The following is a 14,700-nucleotide window of genomic DNA, read 5'->3' on the forward strand; positions in this document are numbered from 1 at the left end:
GGCAGCAACTCTACTGCTGCACCACCGTGCTGCCTTTAATCCATTGCAACACATACATTTTTATCTGATACGTTTTTAGGGACATTTTGAATACAGGTCAATCAATGATGTAAAAATATGTGATGACAGCACAGATGTTTGAGCTTATGGAGGCAATGAGTGAAGTGTGGTCATTTTTGTTTGCTGGCATGTCATTCAATTGTGCTGCCTGCTCTGAACTTCATTCTCAGCTGGCTTCTGTGCATGAAACATTGCAGAGGTTGTGTTGTAATACCCAGGGATGCTGCATTGTTGAAGGTGCTGAGCTCCAGATGAATGTTGAATTATTGCTGTGTCTATTCAGATAGTTTCGGGAGCTTTGATCGAATGGAATGAAAGATACAGCATGGAAATAGGCCTTTCGTCCACACCGACCTTCGATCACCCATTGACACTAGTTCTCTCTTATCCCACTTTCACCATATCCACTCTCTAAAACCTAGAGGAAAGTTACAGAGGCCAATTAATCTACAAACCCGCATGTCTTTGGGATGTGGGAGGAAAACGGAGCACCAGGATGAAACCCATACAGTCCCAGGAAGAACATGCAAACTCAACACAGACAGCACTGAGGTCAGGATTGAACCTGGGTCTCTGGCGCCGTGAGGCAGCGGTTCTACCAGCTGTATCACTGTGACACCCTAATAACACACTTGTGAAATATCCGAAAGCATTGGTTCACTAACTGACCCAATGAACAGTTTTTCATTAACTAGCTTCATGAGGATCCTTCATTGCTTCTACTCTGGGGCTGTAGAGAGCAACCTGTCCGGCAACATTACAGTCTGGTTTGGGAACAGCTCTGCCCAGGACAGGATTGCCCTGCAGAGAGTAGTGTGTTCGGCAGAACGCACCATGGGAACTACACTAGCCCCCCTGCAGGACCTATACATCAGGAGGTGTAGATTGAGAGCAAGCAAGATTATGAGGGACCCCTGCCACCCCAGCAACGGACTGTTCCAGATGCTACGATCAGGCAAGCGCCTCTGCTGTCACTCTGTGAAAACGGAGAGGATGAGACGGAGTTTCTTCCCACAGGCCATCAGGACTGTTACCTTTTATAACTCCAGGGACTAAATTTTTGTCTTCTCTGTATTAACTGTATTAATTGTAATTCTTTTTTTTGTTGCACAATCCGCAGGCATTGCCTCTTTCATTTCACTGCACATCGTGTATGTGTATGTGACAAATAAACTTGACTTGACTTAACTTAAAAGCACTAATCATTGCTGTATTATGCATTTACCATTTTACAAATTAATAAACAATTGTGTTATTGGCCAAAAAAAGTAATAAGAGCACAGGTCAGAGATCAGAATATAATAAATAATCCAAAGAGCAGACAAGGATACGTATAAACATTGGAACTAGGAGCAGGGATAGGCCACCCAAGCAATTCAGACCTGCAACATCATTCAATTACACTATTAGACTACTTGGGGCGGCACAGTGGCGCAGCGGTAGAGTTGCCAGAGACCCGGTGTAATCCTGACTATGGGTGCTGTCTGTACAGAGTTTGTACGTTCTCCCTGTGACGGTGTGGGTTGTCTCTGGGTGCTCCAGTTTCCTCCCACACTCCAAAGACGTGCAGGTTTGTAGATTAATTGGGTTCTGTAACTTGTCTCTGGTATATAGGGTAGAACTAGTGTTTGGGTGATCATGGATTCGGAGGTCCGCAGGGCCAGTTTCTATGCTGTATCTCTAAACTAAAGTAAACTAAACCATGTACAGGAAAGAACTGCAGATGCTGGAGGAACTCAGCCGGTCAGGCAGCATCTCTGGAGAGAAGGAATGGGTGACCTTTGGGATGAGGCCCTTCTTAAGATTCAAGTAGTTCAGACTAAACCAAACCATGGTTGATCTGACTGTAATTTCAGTTTCACGTTCCTGCCCAAAAGCTAAACGTTTACCACTGACCTTATCAAGAATCTACCTCTACCTTAAAATATTTTTAAAGTCTGCTTCTACACTCTGTGGAGAGAGTTCCAAAGATCCATGGCACTGCCTCATCTCCGTTAAATAGACAACTTCTTATCTGTAAACAGTGATCTTTAAACTAAAGTTTTGTTTAGTTTAGTTTAGTATAGAGATACAACACGGAAACAGGCCCTTCGGCACACCGAGTCTGCGCTGACCAGCGATCACCCCATACAACATCTGCACACACTTGGGAGAATTTACTATCTTACCGAAGCCAATTAACCTATATGTCTTTGGAATGTAGGAGGAAACCAGAGCTCCAGGGGAAAACCCACGCTGTCACAGGTAGAATGTACAAACTCCTCACAGACAGCACCCTTAGTCAGGATCTAACCCGGGTCTCTGACGCTGTAAGGCAGCAACTCTACCGCTGCACCACCACGCCACCCTAGGTCTGGTTCTAAATGCTATAGAATGTAAGATAAATATGCTCCTTAAAAACATAGTTAGAATTACAAATATTCTGAACGGATAGGTTTGTCATATGCAATGCAAATGAGATACCTAGTGACTTCATCCTGCTAGCTGGATCATCTGCTCCAGCAAACAGTAAGCCAACTGCACTCAATATTCACAGGTGGTGCCTTAGCTAAATACTGACCTGGCCTCAATCTGTAGAACTGAGTACTTACAGGAAGAACAGTAAGAATACCGACTCACTGGACCACTAGGATATAGTAGAGTGCAAATGGAGAACATCGCTAGCCATGGCTTTTAGTTTTGTTTAGTTGTAGCACCATGGAAGCAGGCACTTTGGGCCACCAAGTCCATGCCGACCAGTGATTCCTGCACACTAACATTATCCTACATACACCATGGACAATTTACAATTTAACCAAAGCCAATTAACCTACAAATCAGTATGTCTTTGGAATATGGGAGGAAACTGGAGCACCCGAGCATCCAGGGAGAACGTATAAACTCCATACAGACAGCAACCATAGTCAGGATTGAACACAGGTCTCAGGTGCTGTAAGGCAGCAACTCTACCGCTGTGCCACCATGCCACCCCTCATATTGCGTGGATACAGGCCCTTCAGCCCAACTTGGCCAAGTCGACCATAATGCCCTGTCTAATTTAGTCCCATTTTCCCTCTGCACATTTCCTATCCATATACTTGTTCAAGTTTTTATTAAATGCTGTTGCTGTACCTGCCCCAACTACCTCCTCTGGCAGCTCATTCCATATATAGGTCCACCACCGATTTTCCATCAACTGCTGGTGCAGCCCCTCCCTTAATCCGGACAAATTTATGAGAGCGCACTTGAAATCCTTCAGGTCCTCCTGAAGATGTGGAGCCTAGGTCAGGTGAGACGGCTGATCTTAACGTCATAGCGACTTCCGCGGCCGATCGGAGGGTCAAATTTGCCCCCTGCGCCCAGGGCTCTGGAACGCCAGTCTGGCTGGAGCCGGCATGTCCGTTCCCATAGCCAACTTCCAAGGCCGACTTTGCGAGCCGGTATCTCGGCTCCTCGGCGGCCTCGGTGGACCTTTCCGGTACTGTTGGACTCCTCTTGGAGACCATGACCTCTGTCGAACCAGCGAAACAGATAATCCAGCAAGGCTCTAGACCCAAGGATGCCGGAAAATCGGTGGTGAACCTGTTCCCATAACTACATACCCACAAAGCTTTGCATTGTTCCTCAGAACATGTGCTGCCAATAATAAACCTAGACCTAACCCTAATCCCACACAAGAGTGCTCAGCAGCCTTGTACACAGTTCTTTTCCAAATAATTTGGAGAGAAGGACTAACAGTTGAAGTCAAAAGTGAACTACATTTAGAATTGCTAGGAATTTCTATCTGTAAGATTTAAGTAAGGATCGGAGATGAGAAGGGCACATAACAGAAACAACGTGACTATAATGCAAATTATTAATTTTCACAAAATGTGGAAGAATCTTCAGCTCCCAGTCATGGCCAGTTTGTCAGAGAGTCATAAAGGTGTACAGTACAGAAATGGGTTCTTCGACTAAACTTATCCATGCCAACTGTGATGTCTTTCAATGTAATTCCATTTGCTGCATTTGCCCCACACCCCTCTACTCTTTTCCCATCCAACTACATGTGCAAATGATGCTTAAATATAATAATCATATCTGTGTCTACTATCTCCTCTGACAGTTTGTTTGAGGAAAAATAGATGTACAGAGTCTCTTGCCCAAAGTAGGGGAATCGAAAACCAGAGGACATAGAGTTAAGGTGAGGGGGGAAAGATTTAATAGGAACCTGAGGGGTAGCTTTTTCACACAAAGGGTGGTGGGTGTATGGAATGAGCTGCCTGAGGAAGTAGTTGAGGCAGGTACTATGGCAAAGTTTAAGAAACATTTGGACATGTACATGGATTGGACAGTTTTAGAGGGATATGGTCCAAATGCAGGCAGGTGGGACTAGTATAGATGGGACATGTTGGCCGAAGGGCCTTTTTCCACGCTGTATGACTCCATGACTCTAATAATATTTTTCTTCCTGTAGATTTTGATACCTTGACTTCCACAGTGTCTGTCTAACTCAAGGGGTCAAAGAGGAGTGGGTGAGGGAGTTAGATAATGATTAAAAGCTGGCAGAGAATCCTCCTTGGGATTAATTCATTCTCTACATTCCAGGGGCATTTCTGAGTCCTGTCCCAGAACCTTTGACAGCCACCAGAAAGAATTTTAGCTGCACTTTGATTGCAAAGAAGCTTGATAGTTTCTAGAGTCTACCTCTCAGAGCCTTTTACTTCTCGATTATAGCATTACTTTCAGTTTATTGACTTGGTATGTATATTAGTGATAAAGAGGTTATATATATATATTAAGCAAATGTAAGTCTGTAGTTAAATCACCCAACATAGATAAAATACTTACCATCACTCCTGTTTTTGACAAAATGTCAGCTGAACTCCCCCAGTGAGATATTACTCACAACCAATTATCCACGACCTTCATAACACACACATTTATATAATCTTTACCATAACAAAACATACCACACTGGGATAATTGGGGACGGGATTAACAGGGGAGTGACTGTAAGAGAAATGTTTAAAAAAGTTTGGTCCATAAGAAAGTTTGTAAGGAACAGAATCTTAAGAGTGCTGGACTACAGTAGGGTGGGTCCAATGGTGCTTTATTATCACGTGTGCACTGCACAGTGAAATTCCTTTTGCATAGATCACACACGCAGGAGTTGCCATATTTTAGCGCCATTTACAAAAAGTCTAAAGTCCAGTCCACATGCTCGATGTACTGGAGCAACTCCTGATCCAAGTAAGCCCCAGGTTGCTGTAGGTTCCTCTCTGTCCCCCTCGACTGGCTCGACCCGCAAACCGACGCCCCTCTCCTCGCCCGACCACCTCTGTGTCCCGGGGGCGTCTCCCAATGATTGTCCCCTTCATTTCCCATGTATCAAAAACAAAAGGATGCCTGAAAATTGTGTTCTCCACAGCCACATTTATAGATGTGAGAGTACTTTTGTTGGTGGACTGATGACTAAGCAATGGAATAATAGGTGATTTACATTACTCAGTGACTATTAATATCACCATAGAATAATAAAGCACGTCATGCATATTATACACTCAGTTTATAAACCTTGCAAGAGAATGCTAAACAGCATTTTTCAGTATGCTAGGACATGGCAGCAATTTATTATAAATGCAAATATTATAGGATACAATCACTAAAACTGTGATTAATAGAACAATATACTCTGAGGTGAATCTGAATCATCTATATACTAAAACTCTTGTTTGTTTGTTTGTTCCTGAACTACAGCCAAAACAGTACACTACAGCACGACAATTTTAGGCCCACCTTAGGAGGGAGGATGCAGGGAGGGGGGGAAGGAGGGGGGGAGAGGTAGGGAGGGGGGAGGGGGGGATAAGGGGGGTTGAGGAGGGTGGAGTGGGGGGGAGGGGAAGAGGGGAAGGGGGTGGAGGGGAAGAGGGGGAAGGGAGGGGAGGGGGAAGGGAAGAGGGGGAAGGGGAGGTGGAGGGAGGGGGGGAGAGAGGAAGGAGGGGGATAAGGGGGCTGAGGGGGATGGAGTGGGGGGGGATGGAAGGGGGAGAGGGGGGGAGGGGGAAGTGGGGGATGGGGAGGGAGGGGATTGGTGGGAGGGAGTGGAGGGTGGGGGGCAGTGGAGGGAGGCGTGAGGGGGAGGGAGGGAGGGGAGGGGAGAGTGGGGGGAGAGGGGAGGCGGGAGTGGGGGAGGAGAGGGTGCTGCACCAATGCAGGAGAGGTTTGGGCCCAACGGGTCCACTTGGTCTAGTTAAACATAACATTTTGAAAACTTCCAGATTTATCTCTTCTAATCGTGGGGTAGAAATGAGTTAGTGGTGACATTTTCCGTTTTGTTTCCAAAATTTATCCGATTGATGACAACGACATAAATTTTAGAGAGAGTATGCTGTGCACTGATGCAACTGCATTTGAAATGATTTGACGCTCTTGAGAAAACAATTTGTGAAATGCCTGGATAGATGGCATGTGGAGAGGATGGTTCCACTAGTGGGAGAGTCTAGGACCAGAGGCCATAGTTTCAGAATAAAAGGATGGAACTTTAGAAAGGAGATGAGGAGGAATTTCTTTAGTCAGAGGATGGTGAATCTGTGGAATTCATTGCCACAGACTGTCAGTGTATATCTCAGTTGTGACTAGCACAATAAAGAGATGTCCGACACCCATGAGATCGGCGAGAAGGCCTGCCTATTTCATGAAAGCCTGGCCTCGTATTTACATGTTGATGACGAATACAAACGATGCATACATAACATCTCCCCCTTCAACTTTGGGGTTTCATATACGTGCACGTCCAAGGCATATAAAGTGTACCGTCATCATGAAATCATTGACTTATGTTTGTATACGTATAAAGGACATACCAATAGAACATAGTCATTCATTACTACTAGACTTATACCTAATGAATAACGATGTACACAGGATATTATTCTTATCCTTGCTGTATTCTACCACAATTAACATAGTGCTCTTTATACTTTGAACATCATACTACAAACTACAAAACTAGAAACTATTTTGCATAACAAGCCGAGTTGGGGGTGTTGACAATTGCCCACTTCTCGTGCGAGTCGTATTTCCGATTGGTTCTGTGTTGTATTTCTGATGTGTTTGAGTGTGGCTTGGCTCACTGCAAGCAAGTCCCCCACCGCATTACCCTGCGATGTGGGCTGTGATTGCTCAGTTTTTGCGCTCTTTTGCTGCCTGTTGCCAGGGCGTGGCTCAGCTGCTTTGTGCGGGGTCGTATGTCCTTCCTGTTTCTGCAGTACTCGTGTTTTTAGCTTTCCAGCCCTTGGAAAAGCTGAAGGTTTTCCTCAATGATTTTTGCAGTGAATGATTCAGACTCGGTATTTTGCTCCACGCTGCTCATGTGGTAGGTTCCATCATGTTTGGCTCACACTCTCGCTCTTGCTGGGCTCGCACCATCAACCACCTAATTTCGCACAAGAAGCCCTAACTTCTCACATGTCTTGCAGCAACGAGTCCTGCCGGCTGCCACATTCACAATCGTTTCCTGAAGCCTTCGCTGCAGTCAGGTAGTTGGAAAAAGTCTCTCCACGCCCCTGATTACGTGTATTGAAGATGTATCTCATGACAGCGAAGTTCTTTTGTGGTTCACAGTATGTCTGGAACTTCTCCTTCGGCAGTTGTATTTTGTCACGTTCCTCCGGGGCAAACTGAAAGATTTCATATGTCTGCTGAGCGGCCGGCCCCGCCATGTGGAGAATGTTGCACATAGAATCTTTTCTGGCGTACTCGTCAGCTCCATCGCCGACTCGCACAGCTGGAATGCTCTTATAATTCTCGGCTAAGTTCCCTTGCATGGAGAGTGGTCCCGGTGGCTTGAGACCCGCCATTTTTCACTTCTGACCCCATGTAATGACTGTGTATAACTCAGTTGTGACTAGCACAGTAAAGAGATGTCCAACACCCATGAGACCGGCGAGAAGGACCGCCTATTTAATGAAAGCCTGGCCGCCAGAGGGCGCTCGCATTTATATGTTGATGACGAATACAAACGTTGCATACATAACAGGTTTTCAAGATGGAGATTGATAGAATCTTGATTAGTAAGGGTGTCAGGAATTATGGGGAAAAAGCAGGAGAATGGGATTGAGAGGGACAGATAGATCAGCCATGATTGAATGGTGGAGTAGACTCGATGGGCCGAATGGCCTAATTCTACTCCTATGACATGAACTGATAAACTTATGAATGCAATTAGCTTAAAGTCTTACGACAATTTGATTAAGTCAGAATGAGGCTGAATGGCACGCACACAACAAAAAGCTTTTCACGTGTACACGTGACAATAATAAACTAAAGTAATCCCCAATGGATTGCCTAAGGAGAAGAAGACGAATATTTAAGAATCACAAGTAAAACATTTCTCGGCACACCACATTAATTCAACTCTGAGGTAATGGCTAATTTAATAGCTTCCGTAATATGAATTGAGCCTTGGGGACATTAAGCATCAATTTGAATATTGCAATTTGTCTATACAACATATGAACAATTCTGCAATGGTCAGAAACTGAATATTCTGGAGAGGAAATAAACACTTTAATGGCACTCATTTTTGTAGCCTCAATTTATGAAACACCTTCTGGTTGTGAAAATGAATTGAAAATGAATGAAAATTACTTTGCCTCTATGACATTAATTTGCTCACTTAAACCTAAAAATGATCCTGTAATCAAATAATGTTCCTTAATAATATTATACAGATTAAAATGACTTGCTGCAACCCAGGGACTCTTGGTTCAACAATACATCAAACCTAATAACTGTAATAGCAAGGAACTGCAGATGCTGGCTTATCCCAAAGATAGACACCAAATGCTGGAGTAACTCAGCAGGTCAGGCAGCATCTCTGGAAAAAAAAGGATAGGTGATGTTTTGGTCAGGACCCTTCTTCAGATTGGTGAAGATTCAGATTCGGGTCCTGACCCAAAATGTAACATCCATTTTCCAGAGACGTTACCTGACCCGCTGAAGTTATTCCAGCATTTTGTGTTTATCTGAGCATGTTTAATAACTGAGCATGTAGCAAGGGTTGTTAAATAACATTTCTGACTCCATGAGTTCTTAAAGCTGATGCATTAAGATGAATTATGTTCAATTGTTTGCAAGTAGTATCTTATTAAAATTCCTCAAACATTTGACATATTTATTTGTGTCTTCACACAGCTGTTTGCCAATAGCGAGCAAATTTTAGTGCCATGTCGTTGGCCTCTGCAAGATCCTTTACAGTGCATGTGTCATGCAGCATGTCACAGCTCAGGAGATGCTCCATAGTCTGGAGGCCCCGTCCGCACTCGCAGTCTGCCGCATCTTTGTATATCCAAACTTCAGCATGTTCGATTTGCTCCTCCCCATGCCTGCCCGCAGTCTGTTGAGACTGCGCCAGGTTATCCACGGTTGGTCGGAACCTGGTGGGAGTTTCTCAGTGGGATCAATTGCCATGTGAGTGAGAGTCTTCCGGAGATTTCTCTAGTCTCTCTTCCCAGAGTTTGAGCCTTCTGGACGATGCACTGCAGTCCAGGGGATGGACAGAAGAGACTTCTGCGTGACATGCGCGAAGGTTGCTAATACTTACTTGTGAAGCTACCAGACACACATGTGAGCCAAGCAATTACAGTAAGTTTGGTGCCTACCTGTATGCCAAACTCTGCTGTGAAAATCAGTCACAGCTTGTGACTATCTGTGTGAAGAATTAAGCAAACATGGTATATTAAACTAATTCACTTTGTGCATAATCAAATGGGGAAGTGAAAATTTAATATGTGCGTTTTTAATAAAGAATTGTAATGAACTGTTGTCAAGTTTCAATGAACTTCCAACTGAGGTTGGCATCTGCTGTTGTGATTTAATCTGTAACATTAGAAATTGTAACTGGTCTAATGCCAAGTTCAGACATTATTTTACAGTCAAGACACTTCTAACACGTTATGTCAAAAGCCCAGCAAGGACTATCGACTGAATGTACAAAAACCACAGTCTTCCACATTCATATCATGGTCTGTGGATGTAAAGCAAATCAAATAGTCCTGAGTCATAAAACGTGTGAAGATAGGAGTTTAGACTGGGAAAGGATTACTGTTGTCAGCCTGGCTGCATCCAATGTAAAAACAAACCAGCAAACACATTGGAACAGTATCCTACATTAACGATAGAGTTTCCTGGCAACGGACTGAGCACAGTTTCTGTATAAATTTGCAGTGATGAGTCATTAATCTTGTAGCCTGACTGTCATTTCCCGAAGAGCAAAGCCTTTAGACCAGGCCAGTGCAACTGGGCCATTAAATGGTACAATAATTGAAACTTACAACCAGGTCACTGTCGTTTTTAACATGTTTTTAAATGATATACAGGTAATAGGCCCAAGTGGGCCACACACCAAAAATAGAACTGAACTTCCTTCACTAAATTAAATCTCAAAATAGAGATTCATCACTTGAAAGTCCCTGACTGAATAAACATTGCATGCATATTAACAGACTCTTATTTCAGAGGAAGAATCTGCATTCTTGACTAAATTTTACAAAGGAAGTTCAATTCTATTTTGAGGGAAGTATTGAACAGCCAAGCCTTTCGTAAAGAGGTGTAAAAATCACTTTTGGAAAGGAGACTTTACCTTGCACTAAACATTATTCATTATTCACGTCATTCCCTTTACCATGTATCTGTACACTGTGGATTGCTCATTTGTAATCATATATTGTCTGACTAGATAGCACGCAACAAAACCTTTTCACCGCACCTCGGTACACAGGACAATAAACTAAACTAAACTAATAAATTCAACTAAAAAACTAAACTAAGACTTGCCCTGCACATCTATATACTAAAACTCTCATCTGTTTGTTTGTTTGTTCCTGAACTACAGCCAAAACTGCACACGATAGCGCAACAATTTTAGGCCCACCCTACTCACCGGCGTCCATGTGGTGCTAATGGAAGAAGTTTCATTGAAATCTGTATTATATTTTTTAAGTTATTCACATTTTAAAGTTTAAATCTATCTCCTAGGGAGAGAGGGGGGAGGGAGGGACCGGGGGTGGGTGGGATGAGGGAGGGGGAGGAGGGAGGATAAGGGGGGTTGAGGGGGATGGTGTGGGGGAGGGAGGGGAAGGGGGGGAGGGGAGGGGGACAGGGAGGGAGGGAGGGAGGGAGGGAGGGAGGGAGGGAGGGAGGGAGGGAGGGAGGGAGGGAGGGAGGGAGGGAGGGAGGGAGGGAGGGAGGGAGGGAGGGAGGGAGGGAGGGAGGGAGGGAGGGAGGGAGGGAGGGAGGGAGGGAGGGAGGGAGGGAGGGAGGGAGGGAGGGAGGGAGGGAGGGAGGGAGGGAGGGAGGGAGGGAGGGAGGGAGGGAGGGAGGGAGGGGAGGGAAGGGAGGGAGGGGGAGGGGGGAGGAGAGGGTGCTGCACCGATGCAGGAGAGGTTTGGCCCCAACGGGTCCACTTGGTCTGGTCTCCATTAAACCTTCCCCTCTCACCTATGTGCCCTCTAGTGTTGAGCATTTCCACCCTGAGAGAAAGGTTCTGACTGTCTACCCTATCTATGCCTCTCATAATTTAATTTACTTCAAACAAGTCTGTCAAATTCAGTTGGCTCAATTCTCATTTCAATGTTTGATCGTGATATTTGACGGTCTTAAATTCTGAAGGTTCAAATATTTGTACAACCATTTTTTCTTGCTCCATCACTGGCCTTTATATTTAATTGAATTGTGGTAACAGTGCCTTTTTTAAATGCTGTCTCAAAAGCGATGCCATACCCGTGCAGATTAAACGATGCTTGCACATTACGAGGCTTAAGAGATCATCACAACTGGCGCAGGTCTGTCTACAGAGGACATTTACTCTTTCAGCAGGAGTCTTGTCAAATGGCCAGAAATGAGGATGCACTGGGCAGAAGGATTGATGCTATGTGCAGCAACTGCAGTGTGGTCTTAAGTGGGACCTGCAACTTTTGCGAATGTTTCTGGCTGAATGTAATTTTTTTTGTTTAGTTTAGAGATACAGTGCAAAAAACAGCCCCGTTGGTCCACCAAGTCCGTGCTGACCAGCGATCACCCCATGTACAAGCACTATCCTACACGCTAGGGACAATTTACAATTGTTACTGAAGCCAATTAACCAACAAACCTGTCCATTTTTGAGTGTGGGAGAAAATCGGAGCACCCAGAGAAAACCCCAAGTGGTGAGGGGGAGAACGTACAAACTCCGTACAGACAGCAGCTGTAATCAGCACACAAACCTGTGTCTCTGGCACTGTAAGGCAGCAACTCTACCACTGCGCCACTTTGCAACCCTAATGCTGCAAATATAATTTACCAACTGATTTTGGTACCTGCTTTCGCTTGTTGAATTGTCAACCAGTCTTCAAAATATCGATGTGTAGGAAAAAAACTGCAGATGCTGGTTAAAATCGAAGGTAGACACAAAAAGCTGGAGTAATTCAGCAGGTCAGACAGCATCTTGGGAGAGAAGGAATGGGTGACGTTTTGGGTCGAGACCCTCTTCAGTCAGTGTATTTGTATGTGTAAGCCAGCATCTGCAGTTCCTTGTTTCTGCATAGAACAGTGTTTCTACTTAGAACAGTACAGCAGGGCCTGTTTCCGTGCTGTGTCTCTATAGTCTAAAGAAATAGGGTTTGGTTATTCCTCCGAACTCAGTAGTTTTGAACCTGCGTTTATAATTTAGAGTTAATTAAAAAGATGGGGATTACAATGTCTGGGTGGATATGTGAGAATAAAAGCATAAGAAAGAAGGAAAAGCAAAGCAAAATTACTAAAGCGGTCAAACTTTAAAACTAATGTTGTGATGATTGCAGTGAGCAGCCTATTATTATTTAAAATAGACACCTACAGTTCTCTGTCAATTGCTGTGCAATAATGTGGGAGGTTATTGAAACATTCTGATGTGTCATCTTCAGAGCTGAACTGATGTCTAATGGTTAGAAATGGACGGTTTGGAAGAATATGTAGGTGTGAATCTATAGGTTTAAGAGTGTCATTTCCTGGCATCCCTCAGGGCGACTGTGGACTGAAAAATATATCCATAAAAGGAGAAGGAACAGGTTTCCCAATTGGCAATAAATTGTAGCTTTGCACCAAGGCTTAGAGCTAGTGAGTAAAACAGCTCAGATGTCAGTGTGCATTAAAAGGTCAGCGTGAAATTGAAACAGGGAGGCAGTCAGGCAACTATAAATCGTTGTTGCATCTGCACTGAGAAGTACAAGACAAACTTTTGTACCATCTCCAGAAGAAGACTAAGGAATATGCCTGTGTTTGGTGTTAAATTCAAAACAAATCTGTGGAAATGTTGACCCTGCTATTTAGAGTGGTAGAGAGATACACCACAGGAACAGGCCCTTTAGCCTGACTCATCCATGCTTCCAAAGATGCACATTTAACCTGTATTCCTCTAAACCTTAATGGAAGCAGTGAACTGCAGATGCTGGTTTATACCAAAGATAGACACAAAGTTCTGGAGTCACTCAGCAGGTCAGGCAGCATCTCTGGAGTGAAAGGATGGGTGAATTAAACCTAAACACTCGAGCGCTCATGTAGGTAATGTATAGTAAGATTATTACTGAACTGTATGCAAAAAAAATAATCTCACTGTACCTCGGTACATGTGTCAATAAAGCACCATTGAACCATTACCAACATAACTGGAATTAAATTCTTCCTGTCTAAGATATGGAGGCTGGGATTCTTTATATCAGAAGCACTTCTGTGTTGTTGATTTTCCAAAACAAATGCAATTTACAGGCATAGATTGATGGTGAAAGGAAGGCCTTTGTGATATTGTAGAAACAAAAATTTGCCGATGCTGGTTTATACCAAAGATAGACACACAGTGCTGGAGTAACTCAACGGGTCAGGCAGCATCTCCAGTCTGAAGAAGGATCCCGGCCCTAAATGTCACCCATCCTTTTTCTCCAAAGATGCTGCCTGACCCGCTGAGTTACTGCACCACTTTATGTCTATCTTTCTCTAAAGTTTTCCTATTCATGTACCTGTCCAAATGTCTTTAAATGGTGTTATTCTGCCTGCTTCAACCATTTCCTCTGGCAGCTCATTCCGTCTGTACCACCCACTGTGTGAATCAAGTTGCCCCTCAGGATCATATTAAATCTTTCCCCTCTCATCTTCAACCTATGCCCTCGAGTTCTTGATTCCCCAACCGTGGGAAAAAGACTGTGTGCACTCACCCTATCTATACTCCTCATGAATACATATACCTCCATAAAATTACGCTCCATGTCCTGCGCTCCAAGGGATAAAGCCCGAACCTCTCCCTTTAGCTCAGACCCCCAAGTCCTGGCAACATCCTCATAAATCTTTTATACATTCTTTCCAGCTTAACTTTACAGTTTTTATCCTGTAACAGGGTGACCATAATTGAACACAATACACAAAGTGCAGTTTCACCAACTTCTCATACAACAGCTTCATCCTCTGTCAACCTGAGACCCTATAAGTTGTTCAGCATTGTCGAGTGTCTTTGTTGGATTAAAAGTTTCAAGATTTAAAAGCTGACATCTCCAATAGAGATAATAAAACTGCCAGATCTTTTAAAAACCAATCCTAGCGTGTTCTGTGCTATAGGTGATTCCAGATGTGGTCAACTCTTAACTGGCCTTAAAATTAGCTGAATTCATTATC

At 44.0% G+C, this 14,700-nt stretch overlaps 1 protein-coding gene across 2 annotated transcripts in view; it reads left to right on the forward strand.

Annotated features, from left to right (window-relative positions):
• The window catches only part of rgs7b (regulator of G protein signaling 7b), a 298,641-nt gene that overhangs the window by 195,945 nt on the left and 87,996 nt on the right, over positions 1-14,700 (forward strand). The gene's annotated exons all lie outside the window — the stretch shown is intronic.

Source organism: Rhinoraja longicauda, chromosome 9 (genome assembly GCF_053455715.1).
Source record: "Rhinoraja longicauda isolate Sanriku21f chromosome 9, sRhiLon1.1, whole genome shotgun sequence".
Lineage (NCBI taxonomy): Eukaryota > Metazoa > Chordata > Chondrichthyes > Rajiformes > Arhynchobatidae > Rhinoraja > Rhinoraja longicauda.